This window comes from Colius striatus, chromosome 1, assembly GCF_028858725.1.
Source record: "Colius striatus isolate bColStr4 chromosome 1, bColStr4.1.hap1, whole genome shotgun sequence".
In the NCBI taxonomy this organism is placed as follows: Eukaryota; Metazoa; Chordata; class Aves; order Coliiformes; family Coliidae; genus Colius; species Colius striatus.
The window spans coordinates 70,246,203-70,268,090 of NC_084759.1; the positions used below are offsets into that span (position 1 = coordinate 70,246,203).

The 21,888-nt window shown below is 40.7% G+C and overlaps 1 protein-coding gene across 1 annotated transcript in view; it reads right to left on the reverse strand.

The window, feature by feature from the left end:
- Positions 1-13,210, reverse strand: part of P2RY8 (P2Y receptor family member 8) — a 57,687-nt gene extending 44,477 nt beyond the window's left edge. The window contains exon 1 of the mRNA XM_061988529.1: positions 13,159-13,210. The gene's annotated coding sequence lies outside the window, so the exon portion shown is untranslated. The remainder of the gene's footprint in view (positions 1-13,158) is intronic.
- Between the last annotated feature and the right edge of the window lie 8,678 nt (positions 13,211-21,888).

A 21,888-nucleotide genomic window follows, 5' to 3' on the forward strand; every position in this document is an offset into this window, starting at 1 on the left:
ACAGACAATGTGTTAACACCAAATGTCTCAACAATGCAAATATTGATTGTAGAGGAAACGGAATTTACGTAGACAGATTAAAGCTAATCTAATAGGCCTTTTTGCCGTTCTGTTTTTAACTGCGATCTCTGTCAACTCATCAGTACTTACCCTTGACCTAGGCAACAATGACTTTTGCTCTCAGTCCAGATATTCCTTTGCTGCATGACTGAATGTTTATTGTATTGTCTTCAGTCATTTCCTTTAACAATGCAAACGGGAAAGAAGCTTTAGAAAACCTTTTTAAACCCAAGAAATGTAATCGAGCAGGGTGCAGGCCCCCTGCACTAATTTCTACCTTACTTTTTTAATTCAGAGACATTCATATGCTGGAGTATTCCTATGCCAAGGAAGATCACTTCCTTTCTTGCTATTCACACTGAGCTGTATTTAATGTCAATAATTGTCTCCCAGAGAAGTTGCAATCATGTTTTTGGCAGAGACCAGCATACACTCTTCTGTGGTTTTTGCAATCTGAGCTCTAAAATAGAAGTCTTTTCAGGTCTCAAATAAAACTGTAATGTGTATTTATTCCAGATTAAATATATTCTCAGTTCTGCAATCTATCTCTCAGGAAGTTCTTGGCATATCTTCATTTTCATTGCATGTCTCAGGAATGCATCTGCAGACCTTCATTTGTGGCTTTTGTTGAAACTCTTTGCAGAACAATAATAAACAATAGGATCAAAATAGAGACTTTTTTAATGCCAGCAAAAGCTTATATAACTCCAAACAATGTCTTCACTTTGGCAATATAGCCTAACTGGATTACTGCTATCACTGTACCAAGCATATAGCACATCATAAAAAACAAACTTGAAAGCGCTAATGTGCTTTTGGGTTTCCCCAAATTGTGTATGAGGGGAAGTAAGAAGTTTTCAGTAAGAGGTTTTTCAGTGATTGTGGTGCCATTGCTAGTGGGGGAGGAGAAAGCACAGAAAGACCTCTAAGCCAAAGCACTATTTCTAGGGTAACCAGTGTTTCTTAATGAAAACATAGTTCAGGGTAACAAACACATCAAAGTGAGCTGCTGTCTGCCATTCCTATGCTGAGGAGTGCAGTGTGCCTTCTGAAATGGAAGTAAAGAGTTGAAGAAAATACGTAGCAGAGGAGCAGTCATGAACACCTCAAACATTTGCAACATGGAGTGAATAGTTCCTGGTCAGTGCCTGAGGCTGCTGTGTGTTGCCCAAACTGGATTGGTGCCTCCTTCTGCAGAAGACAACAGCCACAGAGTGACAGTGTTAGAACAAAGAGCCAGTGGTTTCCTGGAGATGGCAGGCAACCCAGGCTTTCCTGCTATACAAGCAAAGCACTGCTGGTCATCATCCAGCAGCTACGGGGGACCTGCAGGAGCCTGGGATGACAAAAAGACTAGCAGGGTAGCATCCCACGTTCTCTCTCAGACATCTCTCCTGTTTTGTTAGCTAATGCTGCCAGAGAGGTAGGATGGATTTGGTAATGTCTTCAGAAATTACTCTTTAAGATAAGAAAAGAAGACCCTTTTTAAGGAAATAAGTACAAATGGGAGAATAAACCCGTTTTGATACTTTAAAATATATATTTATTACATATATTCAAGCAGAAAAATCCCTTTAGAAACTTCTAAACTTTCTTATTCATCTCAGTAAGTACTACTCATTTTCATCCATAAATATTTTTTTAATAACTTTAATAACTTTTTTAAAGTTATTTTCTTCAGTGTTTAGTATGTCTCCGAGTTGATAGTGATTTAGGCATTTGTACCTAACACATCAGGAAAGGATGTTCTCTTAGGTACTTTGCATAGCAGTTCCACCAAATAAATGTTTCCATTAAGGTTTGTTTTAACCCCTACTCAATTATTATTTCTCTCTCTTCTCCAGTCTCATGTTTTCTTGTCACCTCAGATCCAGTCCAGTTCTTGCTAAGAGGATTCTGGTTTAGAGTGTGCTTTACATGTTTAGATTACTTAAATTGAATGGGATTTAAACTCATGCACTTTCTTTCTTTTTTTTATAAATAAATAAATAAATAAATGAATCATATTGTCCCAAATGCAGGAGGGGAAAATCTGGTTGTTTACACAAGAGGCAGTCTTGTATGGTCTTCATGGGTCCTGGATTGCATCACCGCGCACCAGTGATGTGGTCATCTGTGGCCTTGTCACTTGCAGTATGGTTTAAGGAGACACACAGCCTCAGCCTAGCCTGTTCTAGGGTCTTGGCATTTAATGTCCTGGTGGGGAAACACTTGCCAACACCACTGCTAGGAATATTTTTGCAGCACCTACCTTGTTTAATGTAATAGGTGGGCAGCCAGCCAAAAGACCACCTCTGCTTTTATCCCACCCAGACACTCATTGTCAGCAGATGGCTCAGCCTCTCTGACTCCTATCACCCCAGTGAATCACAGAATCATAAGGGTTGGAAGGGATTTCAAAAGATCATCTAGTCCAACCCCCATGCCAGAGCAGGACCACCTGGGGTGGGTGGATTTTGAATGTCCCCAGAGAAGGAGACTCAACAACCCATCTGGGCAGCCTGTTCCAGTGCTCCATCACCCAAGGTGGTAGAGGAGGTCATTGTTTGTTACTCCCCACCACACAGCATGCCACAACAGCAGCAGCCATGGGAAAAGGGTGAGAGGAATTTGGAGGCTGAAATGGATTTTCCCCACATTCACACAGTGAAGGTCCTGCCATCCCTCCCTGAGTTTTCTCTCTGCGTGTTATGTGGGGTTTCACCTTTTTGTGTCCCCTCCTTCCCAAGAGGACTCAGTTGCCACCTCAGAAAATCTAATTTTGCAGCTGCAGTGGCTTCTGCTGTTGCAAAGTTAGTGAGGTGTGAAGCCAGCCTTGGGCCAGCATGAGAACAGGTCACAGTGCCTCCTGGTGACTTCTGCCATGAGGCCAGGCTCCTGAAACAATGAACGCAGGTGTCCGCAATTATTTGATAGGCACTGAAATTCTCTCATGCAGGCTGTATGCTGTCATATGCAAATATTAACAGGTGTGACAGCAACAGCCAAGTGCCACCTCGAACCCTCTTCCATCTTCACTGAAGGCAAGGGAGCAGGTCACTGAGTGAGCTCACAGCTCCTTGAAGAGCAGCAAGTGTAGGAACATTTATTATAGCTGCAATAAAATACACTCATAAGCAAGCAAATGAATCTGAAGATGTTTAGAGGAAGGCCCCAGTATACTTATGTAGCTCTAATGGAGGCACTGAAAGCAGCAATAGCTATCCCAGTTGAGGTGGCCAGCCTGCTGGACCACTATGATCCACTTCTCCTACATGACCTGGAGTCCTTTGGGAAAGCTAGACTCAGTGGCAGAGAAACAAATTTGTTTATCTGAGAGTAAAAATTTGGTCCTAACCCTTCTGCAGCAGCGTTTTCCATGGTCCTCACTGACCAATTCAGCACTGAACAAACTCCTAAGAAGCACCTAGGAGAGCTAAATGAGAAAACAGCAAATTGAAGAAAATCACATCCACTTAATTTCACAAGAAATTCTTTGTTTCCTATGTAAGCCTGGCACTGTGACTCTGTGAAAAGGCCTCTGCTAGGAGCAGAAGCAAACTTTTCTCTGATTTCTTTTCCCCCATTGAATGTTGAAGTATCTTCAACCTTAACTTTACAGCCTTAGTGGGAAATTTAAGGATTTTGATTTTGAACTTACAGTGGCAGCTAGGCAGCAGGTAGATTTCCAAGTCTCTGAGCTCATGTAAGCCTCCAGAAGATGAAAATATTTTGTGTTTTCCCAGTTCTCACAGCATGAACTAATTTGTACTGGATTTCCTATCCCTCAGAGTCTTCCTGCTCCATCTGAGATATAAGGGGATATTGCTCACCTTCCTTGTTGACTCCAATACACATAGAGGACGGGCAGCCTCAGCTTATATTAATATGTAATTTCTGATTCTAGAAACATAGCTGAGAGGCTGAGTCTTTAACGAGCCTGTGGCTGGGGATGATAAGGGATACTTCCTGCAGGTTTCAGCTCCCTCTATTGTTTTTTGTAACAATGGGGGAAAATTAGTGTTTTCTAAATCAGCAATTTTATGACAATTTGCATTCCCTAATGAGGAAGTGTTAGAGAGCACCAAAACTTACACAGGAGAAGAAAGAATCTGAGCAAACAGGATAAAAAGTAAGGCTAGTACATCAGTAGTTGCAGACTGTTGAGCTATGCTGAATACATTTAAATTTAAGTATTTGGTCAGCCAGTCTTCTTGATCACACATGTAGAAGCCTTGATTCCTTCCTCCTCATATGAAGGCATGCACCTTCATGAGCATGAAACCCTTGCTCTCTCAGGCAGCAAGACTCTCCTTCACTGCAAGAGTCCCCCATTCCCCTCTTTTAGAGATGAGCTGTGCTGTCCCTTCTCTAACAGCAACAGCTGGCACCACAAACATCCTCTTGCTGCTGCCAGAACAAGGCAGGAACAAACAATTGCTGTCCCAGGGAAGGGAAGAGAAGCAGCAGGAGGGATAGCCAACCCAGCCTGTATCCCAAGTGACTGCAATGCTATTCTATTGTTGTAACTGAACTCCAGGTCAGCTTCGGGAAAATCAAATGTGCTGATTTCAAGTCTCCACTCCTTATCCCCTCTCTTCCCAGCTCCTTTCCCTCATCAGGGATGGCAATGCAGGGCTTTGTCCTCTGACATACATTTTCAAACTGCTGCAGGGCATGCACTGCCCCACTGCCCCCTCGCAAAACTGTGGCGTGCTGCTCCAACTGAGACCCAGAAGCCTGGGAGGTCAAAGACCTGTCTGGTCTCTGCTTTGACTGTCAGATACAACAGGAACTAGGGAGCTTTGACCACTGGAGGGGACCTGCCAACCCTTATCCAAGGCCCAGACACAAGCTAGCATTGAACTGCAGATATGCAGGAGTAATTTGCAAACCAAACACTTCCCTCAGTCTCCACTGCCACTATCACTTCACTGGACACAGATTTGGCCTGTTGTATAAAATAGTTGGGTTAGCAATGAACAATTTCTCTTCAGCTAAAGCTTGAAGCTACCTTCACCCTTGTCTTATTTGTTAGCAAAAAATATCATTTCCTTTTCTATCTTCTTCTACCGAGACAGGCCAGATAAGTGTGTCTAAAGCTCAAGTGCTAATCAACTGATACTGCAACAATTGTGTGGATAAGAATCACACTAGCTGTGCAAAAGCTGATAAGTCTCATTAACTAGATTTCTGTCTTTGAAGGGAGAGGCATTGACCAGAGAATAGTCTGTCCCATATTTCTGAAATAGCTCTCCTAGAATAAAATCTCTCTGTAGAAGTTTCCATTTCTCCCCAGCTGACAAGATAAACCCAGACACATATATTTTAGACTGTTTCATTTACATGTGCTAAATCTCATTCTTTGTGACTTAGTCCAGAAAGGCAAATCTTTCTGGACTTCTGGACAAATCTTTCTGGAAGTGCTAGAGAGAGTCCAGTGCAGGGCCACCAAGATGATCAGGGGAACGGAACATCTTTCATATGAGGAAAGGCTGTGGGAACTGGGGCTGTTTAGTCTGGAGGAGATTGAGGGGACATCTTATTGATATTTAAAAATATCTATATGGTGGGTGTCAGGAGGTTGGGACATCCCTTTTTTCTATAGTAGCTAGCAACAGGACAAGGGGTAATATAAGAAAAAACTATTTCACTGTTCAGGTGAGGGAGCCCTGGCACAGGCTGCCCAGGGGGGTTGTGGAGTCTCCTTCCTTGGAGATCTTCAAGACCCGCCTGGACATGTTCCTATGCGATCTGATCTAGATGTAGAGATCCTACTGTCAGTCTCACACATCTAGAAATCCTAAATATGAGAAATACTCAGATTATTTCTTAAATACTTGCTTCAAAGGTTGTAATTCACTGAGATTCATATCTTCTAACATTTTTCTGCAACTACAGGGATTAGGAACTTTGTCTTAAGAGCAAAAATAGTAGATGAAGAGATTTAAAATTATAATTTAAAGGAAAAAATTAATGCAATTAAAAAAGGATCTAATATTATTTGGAGTTGAACCTAAACCAGTTCCATTTATCCACAAAACGTTTTTCTCCAGGGAAAAGAGAGAAATCCAGCATCATCAACCATTTCCAATATGACCAAGTAGAAGAATCCCAGGCAGCTGCACTGACACAGGAGTCACGCTGCTGGCACAAGATGGAGGTGAATCCTTCTCAGAAGGATATCGTTGCAGCTGCAGTATGAAGACATGGGCTGCCAGCTAAACATTTCCAGATCAACAGGAAAAAAACAAAAGGAAGGTGAGCATTTATTAAATGCAAAATGACGTTTTGAATAGTAGTTTGGAACATCAGCCTTGTGGAAACTAGGAGATAATAGCATGAAAATCACTCTCCCTCCACACAAACATTGTGAAAAAGTTTGGTCTTTTAAAGAGACATTACCATATTCCCTCTTCTCCTTTGTGCATCTGCCTCAGTCAGAGCGTGGCTATTGCTAGGCTATCTCAGCTTTACTTGCCTGTATGGATTTAAAGAACTATTAATGCCAGTTGTGTATGCTATAAAACCAGCTTTTGTTGATGCTGCTCATTGAAGCAGGAGCTGGATTTATGCACTCCCAGCCCCACAACCCCATTTGTTTTGTATCTACACATTAGCCTAGGTCTAGTTCTAGCTCAGTATTTGTGGATAACCAGACTCAAACATTTGCAAGGGGCTCAGCCTGGGGTACCTTTGACTTTACCTATGCCTCATCCTTCTGAAACCCAGAGAAGGGAGGGACACTGGAATAAAAGCTTGAGGACTTGGCTGCTTGATCGTAGGCTAGCGTGTAGGTGCATCAGGGGTCAAGCAGAAATCCAGCTTTAGATAAAATGCAAAAAACTTGTCCAGCAATTACTGTCATGCCAAATGTAGGATTTAGAAGCTGTAGTGATGTGTAGCCACCCAGCAGGTGGTGCCAAGCAAACAGAAGAGGTTCCATCACTAGTTTATGGTGGTATCTCCAGCAAGGACCTTGCACTCCTCCAGACTCTACAGGCATCTGAGTTAATCTACATATATGCACTCTTTTGGGTTGTTGTAGCAGAAATCAGCCCTAGGAGATAATTCTTGCAACTGTGTTTCTACTCTGATCTTCAGAGCTGTGTTCTGTTTTTCAAGAAATAGTGTAAAGTAAACATGAAGGAAAGAACAAGAAAGAAATTATTGATACAGTTGATACATTTTTTAATACTGTCTATATTTTTTCTTTCCCTCAGTGTTGAACATTTGTATTCAGTCCTGAGATAAAAGTTTGTATTCAGTCCTGAGATAAAAGTTTCCGTTGATCTTTCAGCATTGAAAAGATTGTGCTTATCAGCAATGAGCAGGGAAATAATGAAAAAGTTTTGGGTTTTGGTCAGCAGATATCAAGACTGACAACACACAGCTTTGAATGGAAATATGTATATCTGCTGTCCTAGAGTGGAGGTGAGTTTTAACGTTCATTAATACTCTCTCTTTCTTCCATATGTCCTCACAATTACTCTTTACTAGCATGTCCTTTCCCTCATACGTATCTTAACAATCATTTTTTAGACAGCAAGAAACTGAAAATAAGGTTATCTTCATACTTTGGCCTGCTATCTCCTTCTTGAACTCCTTAAGAAGAACAGTTTACTCATCTATGCCAAGCATTTGACTTTCTTTGTCCGTTTTCCATTTGACTCATTCCTGCCAAGGTACCTACTGTGTCTGACTTCCCCTTCTGGGTAAAGCTGTCTGCCAGGCTGAAGAGCTGTGAGCAGCTAGAAAATCTGGCACTTTTGGAAACGGGAGATAGATAACATAGCATAGACAGAAGATAAGAAGGGATTCTCCATATACTCCACTATTGGGACGCTCTTTGGGCTGCTTGGTGTTTCGATGTGAGAAGAAGAAAGTTGGGGAAAAGAATACTGAGTCTTGATAGCTTCACCCAGGTAGCCCTGAGGTATAGTTCGAAAAGCTTTAAAAATATTTTACAAAATATCTTTAAGCCTAAGAAGCAATCACTCACAATATAGTTATCAAAGTTCTCTGCTGTCTAATGAACAACTTAAAAGTGAACCACTCCTGTCGCAAATGTTACAAGAATTTTATGCTCTTGCAAGGCTTTGGAATAACGTGATTAAAGTAATTTCAAAGCAGGGTCCTAAAATGCCCAACTGAGGTGTGACAGATTTCCCAGATGTTGAAAGCAAAACACCTGCATCTGTCTCAGAGCTCCTGGAACAAGCTCCCAGGCCTGGAACTCAGCACAGATGACTTGGCTTCACATAAGAGGAGGTCCTTGGATGATGATGCCTGAGACTTGAGGAGAGAGAGACAAGTGCTCTCATCTTGACTAGATGGAGAATTGCTTCAGGGTGAGCATGGGCAGAGCAAGAGAGGTGCTGCTGAGTCAGTTTTGGATTCCTGAGGCTGAGACAGTGGCATCTGCTGAAAAATGCCGTTGTTCATTTCCAGGGAATTGCTGCTGAGACAGGGCAGGAAGAACATGTTTAATGTGATGGCTTTGATGTATGACTGAAACAGCAAGTTTCTGGCCCCCAAACAGAGGTTTGTAACTGAAAGCTCATTCCCATGCTACTGTTCTTGTGACAGTAATAAAGCATCTCAAACAGTTCTTTTAAAGGGACTTTTTTTTCTCTGACTCAGAGCAGGTGCTGTAAGTCTTCAACTTAATGCTGTGGCTTCACACTGATTTTAACCTCATAAACACAACATAAAGCAAAAAAACCAGCATTTACATTTCCTTTTACTAGGCACTCCTCAGTAATAAGGACTATGAGCAGTTTTTCAGCTGTTTCATAAACGGATATTGAAAAATGGAGTTTGCATCACTTCCACAAGAAAGTAGAAAAAAAGCAGCACTAAATTGCAAATTATTCATCACTTCCCTTTTCCTTCCCCTGTGTTTTAGCAAAATAGTCCTTGACCTCCACTGCTAGCTCATGACTAGTGTATAAATTGTGTATAAATTACAGCCAGGACAAAGTCAGTTCAAGCCACCATTATCTCCGAGCAGCTTTGCTGGCATAGAAGCAGTTTCAAGCTGTTTCAAGCAAGGACACATAACAATTCAACAAGCTTAACATTTAAGGCAGAACTTACTCTCTATAATATACATTGAAAAGGAAATTTCCAACACACACACAGATGAGCCAAAAGAAAGCCATGTCCATGGCCTGTCATTCTATGGCATGGCTGGATCCCATTCTTAATCCATTTAATGAAACTGCACTTACACTGTCAGCCAAGCTCTGTTTCCTCCCTGTATGATCACACCAGAAAACAGACATTGTTAATTTTTACTCTGTTGTGCCCAGCTGAAGCTAAGTCAATCTCCCTGTGAGGAATTGCCAAAAGTAAAAGTAATTCAAAGGGAGTCAGGCAGACTATATAGACCAGTTCCTCAACTCCATTAAGACTTTTGTATTGAGATGGTTTGAACAAGGCAGCTGTTACAGCACAAAAGATTTAGTCGAAATCACATTCCTACACTGGCCTGTGAATGGTGGAGTAGTCATGAATTAATAAAAAAGAAGAAAAATCTCCTCCAATGAGAAGTGGAAAAGCTCTTTCATTGTTCAGATTAGAACAGACCTCAAGTGTGTAACTTGAGCTACATTACTGCCTAGAAAAATACATTGATACCTAAAACAAGTGGTACAAAGATCATTTGCATGCTCGTGTCAGCAATATCCTTAGCAATATTTTTAGTGCACTGCAGTGTCAAGTAATGTACCGAAACTTTGCACTGAAATACAAATAAGCCCCATAGTTATCAACCAGCATTTCAGTTATGGTCTAACCACTGACTGCAGAGAGATATATTTCAAAACTGTCTGCCTTTGTCTCCTCCTGAGATCTGTAAGGGTGCAGGGTTTAACCTGCTCCAATATATCCCATCTCATTACAGCTGCAGACTCCTGACTCCTTAGTCCTCTACTATGAAAGTTGTTTTTCTGTGTTCTGCTGTGAAAAGGTCAGGCACAGCCACAAGAGAACAATATACTTCCTGAGAAAGACTTATGTAGAAATAATTTCTTTTTTTGTTCTAAGGAACAAAATGGTGAGTGGCAGAGCAAGCCTCCTTCCAGAGATGATCAGAAAGAGTTCTGAGGTTTATGGGAAGTTTGGGCACTTTCGAGATTTGAGTTTGGTCTGAGTCAGAACAAAACTATACATACAGTCTTTATTTTTTTTTTAATTTCTCACAAACCAAAGAGTCCAGGAAACTATGATGTTCCCTCAGATGAAAAAAACACTTTAGCTGCTGCCTCTGTTCCAAGAGGTTGATGTTTCTGAAAGTTTCATGTTTATTTAGAGCAAACCCTCAAGGATTTTACTGAGCCTCTGAGTACGCCCATTGCCTGCTGCACAGGCAATGAATCCTCTGCTCCCAACACACAGGCTGCTCACATCACAGCCAAACTGGCCCCTGTCAGACACTAAAGCTTTCTCATGCTACTGGCCCCACATTGCAGGACCCTGAGAGCCCTAGTTATGACTCAGAGTCTCCTTTGATATTGCAATATGTTTCCAAGAAAACATTTTAGGTAAAACAACAACATTTCTCAGTGATATTCACAGGAAAAAATCATGCTAGCTCTGCTGATGAGCCCCCATTCTCCAAGGCCCTGAGTGCAGCCCCTGGCTCTGGCATCCATCCCTGCTTCTTGAGGCCAAGTTGCCTCTTGCTCAGGCCAGCCCTGCTGCACCCTGGTTGAGGAACCTAGGATCACATTTCTGGGAAAGAGCTGGGGAAGAAAGAGCTAGGAGTTTCTCTGGGGCAGCTTTACTGCTCCTATTTTCTTAGGAACTACATTTGTGACCAGATCCTCAGTATTAGTCCTTGTCTGAGCTACACTGTGGCCTGTGCCCAACCTTGTACTTTCTGACCATCACCTACAGCATCCCACTGGTCTTTACAAGAGCCCCATCACCGTGACCTTGTTGGGCAGTTACAAGGCTCTGGACTGTTTCTGGTCACCACTCCTGTCCTGTGTTTGTTCTTTCACTGAGTGCTGCTGGACAGACCCTAGTTGGAGAGAGCATGGCCCTACTGGCCTTATGGTGACCTTGGCTCCTGGCTTGCCCCTATGGGGTAGCCCTCACAGCCCCTGGGACATCCTTATGGGACAATGAAAGCAAAAAGGGCATACCTCTGCACACATCTCAGATGCTCTAATTTGTGTACTTACTCTCATGTTGAACTCCCTGGCTATGGTGTCATATATCAAACAGAAGTAGAGAGGAAAAGCTGTAAGACTTCAGGCTTTGCTTTAATCCTTTAATGGGACTTTCTACAGAATATACCAATTTCCTTACATAACATGTCATCCTTTTCAAAACAGTCATACAGAAACTGGTGAAAACCACTGTACTTTTCCAGCGGCTCACAGGGGTTTATCCTAAGATATCAAGTAATTTCTCTGTGAGGAAAACAGTGGAGGCAAGACAGAAACCAGACTTTTTCACACTAACTGTTCCACAGGAAAAAAAAAAACAAAAAAACCCACCAGAAACCCACACACCAAAGAAACCACTTCTGTAATAGCTTTTTTTTTTTTTTTTTTTGTGGAAAGAACTTTTTGCCCAATTATAATTGATTTGCTTTACCTGAAATACTTGAAAAGCTCTGTGTATTGTCAACCTGAGTATTCATAAACTCTGAATGTAGTAAGTGAGTAGAATTCAACAGCAACTTCACCAGCTTTGCAGAAATGTGCAGAGGCCTCTTCACAGTGTCTAAACACAGCTGTCTGTACAGGACAGTGAAAGCTTTCCACAGAAGAATCCATTTTCTCCCCACATTTACCAGCTGGCCACAGTGCATTGAGACCTGTATAGGTCACCTTGCTCCACTCCACTGTCCCTCCAGCATCCACATCTGACCCACCTTCCCTCACTCTCACCACGCCAGTTTCACTTCCCCTCTCAGCAACTTGTTGAACTCATGTGCCATGCAGACAGATAAGAACAGTCCCTCTCCCTGCCGCAAACCCATGAAGCACAAGTAAAATACACAGAGTAGCTATCTGTTTCTTTTGGTTTTACACAGTCCCCATCTACTCACTTCTGCTGTTGCAGACACCTCACCCACATTTCACAATAGCAGATCTTATGAAAGGAATACTGAATAAAATGTTTCTTTATGAAGCCTGAGCAACTTCAGAAAGCAAAAACTGACTTGGGCTCTTAAATTATGTAAGTAGTTGTGAAAACTTCAGCCTTTTTCTGGGATGTATGTATGTATGTAAAGTACTTGGCATCACAAAACATAAGTGGAAATACATCACTGAGAAAGAGCTAAATACATAGTTAGATAAATAAAGTAACTAGATTGGTAGTTTTAACACTGAAACCCTGTTTTCTGAAAAGAGCTGTTGCCTTAAGCAGGTCAGGTTTCACAACTTTATTTAACCACAGTCAGGCCTGAATTTCATCCAGATAATTTCAATAGAAAGTAACTTGTTATAATACTTAGTTCAATAGAGTTTTACATAATTATACAATCAATATAGCAAAATAAAAGCACATCACTTATAATCTATGGGATCTGGGGGAATTTATACGTCAAATATTCATCTGGGGGATTTTATTCTTCTGGAATTTGTCTCACTGAGAGACAAAGTAAAGGCAGATCAAAATCTATATTAAGCCTTGTGTAGCTCAAAATAAAAGAATCAGCAATCCCAGTTTCACCAAACAAACAGAGCTGGATGGAATTTTATTTGTTCATATTCATTTCTCATCACAGAATTCTGACATCTTCTTAGAAAGGATGATGAGGACTATAATTTCCTTCAGGCAATTTGTTCAAGTACTACCTTTAAATTAGATTTAAAAAAAAAAAAGAAAAAAAGTCTTCTAGATGTGACTCCTCTTTACTCAGTCTGGAGCCTAGGACTCCCGAGTTACCCACCCTGAACACAGAGAATGAGCTTTTTCCTATATAAGCCGCATGAACGCTCTTCTCCAGGCTAGACAAACTCAGTCTCTTTAAACTACAAAGACTGAACAAATACTACTACAAATCAAACACTCCTGCCAGTGAAACAATCTGTGAAATGAGTTATTTTGATGCTAATGACTTATAAATTCTTAAGAAAGAAATTACTATCTTACCTGAATTTTTTAACACACATTGGATTTCTTCAGTCTTTTCACCAAACGCATTTCTGCTGTAGAATGCCAACAAAAAACTTGTAACTGTAACACCTACTTCCTCTTTTCATTTCTTTTAATCACTGACAAAGATATGTTAGAATATTTGCTGAAAAAACTTTTTTTTTCCCCAATTTAAAAATCTGTTTTTGGTAGGTGCACTCATTACTCATGGAGCACTCTATGGCTGTTTCACTCACCTTGCATCACAAATGCTGGAGTCACCACCAGAGGTATTTTTCTAGAACTGACATATGGTTTTTTTTGCAATGCTGACATTCCAATGTATATTCACATTCTCTTTAAAGCAAGGAAAGCTGCAAGAATTTCTTAAAACATTAAGTGTAATCCAAGCAGAAAATGGACACAAGCATAAGGGAATCAATATGTTTGTCTCTGTATTCCAAGCCTGATCTATCTCAATCATTCATGAATTAATTTTCCATAGTGGAAAAAATAGGTAATCTGTTTCAATACTAGTGCTTATTTGAGATTAGCTATGTGAATCACACACAGAATCACAGAATCTTAAGAGTTGAAAGAGAACTCAAATGATCATCTAGTCCAATCCCCCTGCCAGAGCAGGACCAACTAAAGTAGGTCACACAGGAACTCATCTAGGTGAGTTTTGAATGTCTCCAAAAACAGGAGATTCAACAACTCATCTGTGCAGTCTATTCCAGTGCTCCATCACCCCCGCAATGAAGTTTTGCCTTGTATTTCTTTGGAATCTCTTATGTTCCAGTTTATACTCATTGCCCCTTGTCCTGTTAATGGACATCACTGAGAAGAGCCTGGCTCCATCCTCCTGGCACTCATCCTTTACATATTTGTAAACATTAATGAGATCACCCCTCAGTTTCCTCTTCAAACTGAAGAGTCCCAGCTCCCTCAATCTTTCACCAGAAGAGAGATGCCTTCATCTTTGTGGCCTTGTGTGGAACTCTCTCCAGCAACTCCCCGTCTTTCTTGAACTGAGGGGCCCAGAACTGGACACGATATTTCAGATGCAGTCTCAAAGGACAGAGTAGAGGAAGAGGAGAACCTCTCTTGACCTATACCCCAGGATGCCATTGGCCTTCTTGGTCATAAGGGCACATTACTGACTCATGCTCATCCTGCTGCCCACCAGGACCCCCAGGTCCCTTTCCCCTACACTGCTCTCTAATAGTTCAAAAACTGTACCAAGACTTATTCTCTGCAGCTGGCCAGAGAGACATCCAATGCAGAGTGGATCCAATATGACACAGAGCAGTGGTCCTGAAGCTTCTTTTATCATGCACCTCAATAGTAAAAAATTATTGAACACACTTCCCTCCACTATATATATGCTTATTTATAATTTATGTACAAATACTACTCTGCAAAGATATTAAACACATCATAAAACCTACCAAAAAAAAGGGATGAGATAAAGATGAATCAAGTACTATTAATTCATCTTAATGAAATAAGTACTAGTAATGAAATAAGTACTACTTAATGAAATAAGTACTATTTAAAAAATTGTATATTTATTTATTAAAAATACAAAGATGTTTTCTTTCTGCATCCCAGTTGATTGTCTAGCACATTCCTTGGAGTCTTGCACCCTGTTTTGCAGACAACTGACACAGACATCACTTTAGTTAATGCCAACACTGTCTGCAGGATCCTTAGAAAATCTCTGTTGTTTCTGTCAAATCCTGTCAAATTCTATGTGTCCAGATTTCAGCTGGGATAAAGTTAATTTACTTCCTAGCAGCTGGTAAAGTGCCATGTCCCTGAAAACAGCATTGGTAACATCAGGATATTTCGGTTATTGCTGAGCAGTGCTTGTACGGCATCAAGGTCATGTCTCCTTTTCACCTTGCCAGTGAGTGGGCTTGGGGTACACAAGAAGCTGGGAGGGACATGGCCAAGACAGCTGACTCCAACTAGCCAAAAGACTGTTCCATACCATATAATGTCATGCCCAGTATGGACATGGGGGGAATTTAGGGGAAGGGTCAGATCATTGCTTAGACAGTGTTCGGCAGGTGATGAGCAATTGCATTGTGCACCGCTTCTTTCTATTAGGTTTTATTTCTCTCTTTCTGTTATATTCTTGTTCATTAGTATTATTTCTATATTACGTTATATTATACTACATTTTATTATATTAATTATATTTAATGCATTGTTCTTATCTGAACCTTTGAGTTTTGGTGGTTTTTTTCCCCAAATCTCTTCTCCATCTTACAGGGGTTGTTGGAGGGCACAGGACAGAGAGAGTGGCTGTGTGCTACTTAGTTGCCGGCTGAGGTTAAAGTACAACACTATGCTAAGGTTTCTCCCTAAAAGATAGCCTTTGCATTTGTTTTCCTCTTACATTAAACCAGACAGCTTGTCAGCATTGGCAGTAACATCCCATGCTAATCTCTTTAGGTAAGAGTCATTCCTGACTGATGTAAATGTCTGACATTGAGAACAGAATGTCTTCAAGGTCTAGCTGGGATGCTGAAAGAAATTATTATCTCAGCTTTTCGTTTTACTTCTTGGCAGATTGATTGTTTAACATGTTCCTCTAAAATAACTTCATATCTTAAGCAGTAGAAGATAGCAGCAAAATAGATTGGGATAGTAATATATATAGCAGCTTTCACAACATTAGTAAAAATGAAAAAAAGAATAGACATCCACATTGGCTTTATTCATGCTAATAGGAAATACAAGAACTTAAAAGCATCAGAGGTGAGAAAATTCAGAAGTGAGAAGTAAGCTGGGGTTTTCCAAGAAGCAGAAGTCAGAAAGTGTGATGATTCAGATCAGCAGATATTCAGTCATACAGAATCACAGAATCTCAAGGGTTGGACAGGACCTCAAAAGATCGTCTAGTCCAACTAGCCTGTAAGAGCAGGACCACCTAGAGTAGGTCACACAGGAACTCATCCAGGTGGGTTTTGAATGTTCCCAGAGAAGGAGACTCTACAACTCATTTGGGCAGCCTGTTCCAATGCTCCATCACTCTCACGGTTCTTTCTACAGTATAGAAAACTTCATGTTAGTTTTAGTGTACTACTTCTAATAACAACTAAGTGTAATTGGTAAAATTTGTGGTAAGAATAAATTGCACTAAGGAATACAATTCTCATTTAATGAAAGAGGTACTTTGCTTGGAGATACTCCTTTCTCTCTTTCTTTGAGCTAGTGACTATGCTACAGTGCCCATGTCTAGCACTACTTAAGACCTTCTTTGATCTCTCCAGTTAAAGTGATATTTGATTTTTCCTCTGTTAGGCTGTTCTTTTGTTAATGATGTTCAAGGTGAAACTTCAGTTTTGAATATTAATATTTGTTTTCTTGCTTGGTTATTATCTATACAAGCTAAATTTTATACTATTGTTATGAATGAATCCTTTTTGTATTGCTTATATTTTATTACTCTTGACTTTTTTGTCTATCATATCAGACATAGCTCTTTCACTTGCTGTGAGAGCCTAGTTTTTAGATTATAAATGGAGGTCTCTAAAAAGAACAACACATTCCATGTACAGAAGCCTTCCTAAGAAGACACATTCTCTACACAAGCAATTTTATTTGCTTTAATGCATTGTCAAAATTTGCAGCCAGTTTCCTGTACAGAGAAGTGGTGAGAGTGAGTTGGAAAAGTAAAGAAAGAAAAGAAAGAAAAGAAAGAAAAGAAAGAAAAGAAAGAAGGAAAGAAAGATGGAAAGAAAGAAAGATGGAAAGAAAGAAAGAAAGAAAGAAAGAAAGAAAGAAAGAAAGAAAGAAAGAGAAAGAAAAAGAAAGGTAGTTAATCTTTATGCTAACTTTATGAGCTTTGTCTTTATGCTGTTTCTTAGATCTACTTTAAACTAGTGCACAATGTAACTAAAGTGATTCTGAATCTGGCAACAGTACAAGACCTAAAGTCAGGGACAGAAGTGTTGACCTCAATCACTCCATATATAGTTTAGTGCACTTTTTGTGTCAAGAGTTACAAATGATGTCTGCAGCTTTGGCTGCAGCAGATTAAATGTTGCATTTATCCCCAGCTCCTGCATAGTTAAATAAGCTGGGCTGTGCATGAGGACAGCAGATCTGTAAATGAATACCCTTTTTTTCCTGCCATTGCTTGTAGTATTTAATCTTCAGCAGAGAAGTTTAAGACAGGTGCATCTTATAACGTCTCAAGCTGGGGTAGCAACTTCTGCCTGACTCTGTCTGGAGAATTAGTTACCTTCTGCCCACTTCCAACCAGCAGCTCAGAGGAGAAGAAGGCATGGGGTAAGACTTACCATTACCACAGATAAAATCATTTGGGTCAACTGGCTGGGAGTGGATGACTGATGTTTGCTTTCTTGTGTGGGAGAGTGTTCATAAGAATGGCTTCAGAGATAGATCAGAGAACATGGTCATCTTTGATCAGCATCACTGATTCTGGGCCTGGATCCTGTCTAAAACAAAATATCTGAAAAAGAGATGGAGTTGATGTGAAAACAATTTAAAAGCACTATGTATGCATTGAAAATTTCCTCAAGGATTTCTTACAAGTAGTATCACATGGATTTGGACCTCAGTATCATAGAGGCTGTAGAATATCACTCACTGATTCAGGTTCCTGAGGTCAGTAACTGTTGTCTGAGCAACAGACCTTCTAGAAAGGCATTTGCAATGTATTTTGAATTGATTTTGGCAATTGGTCCCAAAACCAATTTCCTTTATTTTTAATCTTGTCAGTTTAAACAATAGTAAATGTTATTACATCTCTGGTGCCCAAAGCCTAGGCTGAAAGGTGGAGCTTCCTAGAAACCAAACATCTCAGGTTCATAACAGTGAACAGTCACTTCTGTTAAGAATATTCTGTTTTAACTATGTTATAAAAATGTGACCTTGATGATTTTGATTATGAGCTTATTTCCCTTTAGGCTGAAATAAGAAATGAGCTTAGGACTCCCACCTCATGAGAAGGATCCCAAGGGAAAAATCAACTGCTTGATCCTTGGGATAGAGGTCTTCAGCACTTGCCTTCTGCAGAGAGAAGAGACCCCAGATCTATATCTGACTTCAGTTTTGACTAATTTAGACTTCTTCCAACTAGCTTTTTAGAATCTCACTTAAGGTATTTAACTCCGTCCATGCACTTGTATGCTGATGTGGCCATACAGAGCAATGCTTTTGATGCTGTCAAGAAGCCAGTCAGGACTCAATAGCCAATGTGACTATTAAGCAGGTATTCTTTATTGCAGTGCTGGGGAACACAGGGGATTTCTCCACCAAACATGCCCACTTCAGCCTTTGAATTTTCAGTTTATATTTACAGTAAACATGAATATTCATTACATTTCCAGGAAAGGGCCCACTCATAGTCCCATCTTGGTCCACCCAAGTTATGTTTCCCTCGTGTTTCTTTCAGTGTCCTCTTGCTTCCTTCAGTGGTCATTAGGGATTGCTGTTGGATTAAGATCCATACCTTCCTCACAATGTATCTTTTACTCCTAGGTCCTTGGGTAGGATGAAAACTGGCCTAAAACCTCTGCCATTGCGGACAACAGTTTTGTTTAGGGCTAGGCAGGCCTTAACAGTGGTATACAATGTCCAAATGTTCAAGTAGGACTAACGTAATAGCTTTGCCATAATGATTTTGTTTAGGTACACATGAGAACAGCTTGACTCCATCCTCCTGACACCCACCCTTTACATATTTGTAAACATTAATGAGACCACCCCTCAGTCTCCTGCAAGCTGGAGAGCCCTATCTCCCTCAGCCTTTCAGCATAAGGGAGATACTCCACTCCATCATCTTAGCGGCCCTGTGCTGAACTTTCTGCAGAAGCTCCTTGTCCTTCCTGAACTGAGGGGCTCAGAACTGGACACAATATTCCAGATGTGGTCTCGCAAGGGCAGAGTAGAGAGGGAGGAGAACCTCTCTCAACCTACTGCCCACACCCCTTCTAATACACTCCAGGATGTCATTGGCCTTCTTGGCCACAAGAGCACATTGCTGGCTCATGCTCATCCTGCTGCCCACCGGGACCCCCAGGTCTCTTACCCCTACACTGCTCTGTAACAGTTCATTCCCCAACCAGTACTGGTACATGGGGTTATTCTTTCCCAGATGCAAGACTTTACGCTTACTCTTGTTTAATTTCATTAGCTTTCTGTCTGCCCAATTCTCCAGCCTGTCCAGGTCTTGAAAGGCAGCACAGCCTTCTGGTGTGTCAGCCATCTCCCCCAGTTTAGTATCAACACACTGCTGACAGTGCCCTCTGTTCCCTCATCAAGGTCATTAATGAATATTTTGAACAGTACCAGTCCCAACACTGACCCCTGAGGGAATGATAGTCATATGACTATATCTATCACTATCTATGATGTCTATGATAGTCATAGATAATGATTGACTTAGAATTTAAATTCAAATCCTCTTACAATAGTCTAACTCATAACATGCAATGAGCCATATATATGTAAAATATTTAAATATATAATTAAAAGGAAAGAAACATTAAAAAATCCAGCCCTTGGCTCAATAAGCAAAGGCTTTCTAAAACAGGTAGCAAGTGTTCTGCAATGCTAGCAAGTTTGAAGACAGAGGGAAAAGCATTTATTATACCATTTATGTTTACAAGCCCAGGGCAAAGTGAGCAACTGAAGAAGCGGCAAAAAGTCCTTAGGCTTTGCAGCTTTGCCCAGGTAGATTTATCTCCTACAAAGTCTTTTAAACAAAATAATCTGTCTAATTTCCTCTTTTTATAGGTCAAAGGATCTTGCAATCATGACATTTTCCCTTTCTAAATCATGTCTTATGACTCATAATTAGGTCCTTTTCCACTCATCCTGAATAACTTTTCCTTTGGTGCAAAGTTTACTTCATGTGGTTATTTCATACCAAATTGGAAGAGAGACAACAAATAGACTGTGGTGTGTGTAGATGAGAATGCCTTGTTAAATTAGAATGGATTGCTTGTTTTATAATTAAAATTATTTTATAAGAATCCTTCTGCTCTGTCCCCACTTGCATAAAAACATCCCTTTATCCTATCAATGGGATTATCATTATATCAGAGATTATTATTACTACCCAAAGGTATGAAATATTAGGTAACCTATAATAACTCCCTTCACCTTCTGGTTCCTCTTCCCATCATGCCTATAATGTTACTGCAAACAGAATAGGAAAGTTCATGCTAAATAGAAAACTAAACTTTCAAAAACTCCCCAAAGCAACTCAGAATAACAAGCCTGCAGTTCTTTCCTTTTTAAGTTGAGCTGGCCAATGTTAACTCAGACTGTAAAGGCAAACGGAGCCCTCAGTGTCCTGCAGCACTTGAGCACTGCCAGGGTGGCCTGGTTCCTTCAACTGTTGAGTCATCATTAAGCAAAACAAAGTAACAAATCAAGTCTGAGATAAATCCAATAAATCTTCTCTTCCTCTGTCCATTCAACTCTTGGTGTTACAAAGTAGCTTTGCATTGGGAAGAGGCCCACAGTTTTCAAAGGTGGGGTTCTGAACTGCTCTGTAAGATGCTATCCAAGAGGGCAGGCAATCAAATAAAAAGTTTTGTAGGAAAAATCAGACAGTTCATGACAACTTCTTGGGGATGGGAGTGGGAGAGTGAAGTGACCCACTTTGGTGAAACAGGATGACTACCTGCAAGAGGTACTGTGATCTTCTATGGTGTCTCTGGTCACAGAAGCTACCAAAGGCTGTTGGCATTGAGGAGAGGCCGCAAGAAACACTGCAGTGTTTGAGGAGTTTGTTTTGTACAAACACTGGAGTCACAGGCCCAGATGATCTTGGTCACAGTTGTCTGTACTGAGGGCCACCACTAGATCTGGTTAATCAGAAGCTGTGTCTTCCAGCATCTCCCACATCCAGCTGCAAGTTGATCACAGTATCAATGTCTGCAGTGGTCCCATGGGGATGTTCTTCCAAGCTGATGGAGGTTGTGCCAGCATGATGCTGTGCCAGGTGCAAGTTACTCAACAGCCTGGTGAACTACAGTGAGCTCAGTCTTAGCTGTGAATGCAGTCAAGCACCCCAGAAAAGAGAGAAGAGTTGTACACAGTAGGTGTGCCTCTGAATCCAAGCTCTACTTCATGACAGGGAATTTAGCTTGCCTTTCTGTATGTGGAAGTGGAAGCAAGGAGAAACACTTCATCCTTTTCTGGCATTCCAGGTTCTGGTAGATGATCAGCACCATTGTGGAACCTTCTCCTTTTTTAAGAAGATGCCACCATTCCTCTTTAACAGCTTTGACCACTAGATAGTTACATTGGCACTTTAGAAAACTGCTGAATCCTGTTTTAACTTAACACTTATGTGGAATCACCTATATATGAGAAATGCATCAAAGATCCTAACGAGAGCTAAAGAGAAAGCAGTCTATCAATTTGTTGTCAAAAATAAGTATTTAGTAGTCACTGCTTCTTCTTATTCTCCATAAACTGAAGGCTCGGGAGATATCTTCAGCTCACAGTTTTCATCCAGTTCTCTGTAGAGGTTAAATACAAGACTATCAGCAGTTGTTCAATTCACCTTTTCTGTCACACATTATTTTGGGAACACTTACCAGAATCTTTATTTATCTTGAATGCACGGCTTGAGCCAATTGTAAGGGTACAGCATGACTGAAACGTCAGGACTGCCTATGCCATGGTTCAGATAGGGCCCTTGGACAGAGGATCCACCAGTGGAGAACCCAGATGATGTTGTTCAGAGCAGTT